Source organism: Wasmannia auropunctata, unplaced genomic scaffold (assembly GCF_000956235.1).
Source record: "Wasmannia auropunctata unplaced genomic scaffold, wasmannia.A_1.0 LD336095.1, whole genome shotgun sequence".
Taxonomy (NCBI): domain Eukaryota; kingdom Metazoa; phylum Arthropoda; class Insecta; order Hymenoptera; family Formicidae; genus Wasmannia; species Wasmannia auropunctata.
This window is the reverse complement of record NW_012026795.1, coordinates 433,200-434,577: the sequence shown is the minus strand read 5'-3', so window position 1 is coordinate 434,577 and position 1,378 is coordinate 433,200.

The following is a 1,378-nucleotide window of genomic DNA, read 5'->3' as shown; positions in this document are numbered from 1 at the left end:
TTTAATTGCTTAATTAATTATCAATTAATCGATAGATTAAAAAAATGGTATTTAATTGATTGATTAATTATTAATTAATCGATAAATTATCAATTAATTAATTATCAATTAATCGATAGATTATCTATTAATTGATTGATTAATTATCTATTAATTAAATTAATTAACCCCTTTGATTAACCCTTTTGACCTACATCCCCCCTTGACCTACATTCCCCCCACCCTTGACCTTGACCTACATTTGGTCCAGAATCCCCCTAGTATTCCTACTGATAGGAAAAGATAAATATCAATTTGTGAATAAACAATGTGACTAATAAAAATATCTTACCTTACAATAGATAATGAAGACAAATGTTACAGCTTTAATATAAAAACTTTCAAAGGCAAAGGAAAACTTGGGACACACAATAATATGGAAATTACTTCACTGGACGCAAGTACAAATCTTAGTGTTGAAGACGTTCTGAAAAAAGTTGTCAAAAAATGTTCTATTAACAAACAGAGGTGACATGAACATATCTTATTGAGCATTTCCATAAAAAACATTTCAATAAGGTAATCTGCCTTACAGCTCTTACTATAAAATATGAAAATGTAAGTTAAATATATAATTTCGAGTATACAAATTTATTTTGAGGCGTCATACTTAAAGGAAAAAACTATTTTATTGTAAAAAAAAACAAACTGCACTTGGAAAAGATCAATAGTACAGCAAACTAATTTATGTTAATCTTTTCCAATCTGTTAGCATCAAATTGCTTTGCTTTAATTGTTTCGAGAATAGTAATCCTTGTAACAAAGCAGATCAATTTTATGTAAACAGATGAGCAAAGACAATCGTAAATTTCTGAACAAATAATGATTAAATAATAAGTATCTTACCTTACAATATAAATAATAAAGGCAGATGTTGCGTGCAACAGTTACAAGAATGTTTTGAAAAGCAAAAAAGAACTTGGAATGCAAGACAATATATGTCATAAAGATCACTTTACTGGCTTTACCACAAGTAAATTTGCCAATCTTAACTGCAAGTACAAATCTTACAATTAGTGTTGGAGACGTTCTGAAAAAAGTTGATAAAAATGTTCTATTAATAAACATGTCTATGAATATACAATATTATTGAAAATTTCAATAAAATAACATTCCATTAAGATAATCTGCTGTGGCGTTTACGAATTATGAATATGTACGTAAGTTACATAAATAAGTTTAAGTATACAAATTTAATTTGATGCGTCGTAAAAGAATCATTTTATACTATATATAGTAGAAAAAGACAAACACTTGGGAAAGACCAATAGTACAGCAAACTAATTTATATTATAATATTTTCCTATTTGTTTGCATCAATTATATATCTTCAAGTTCA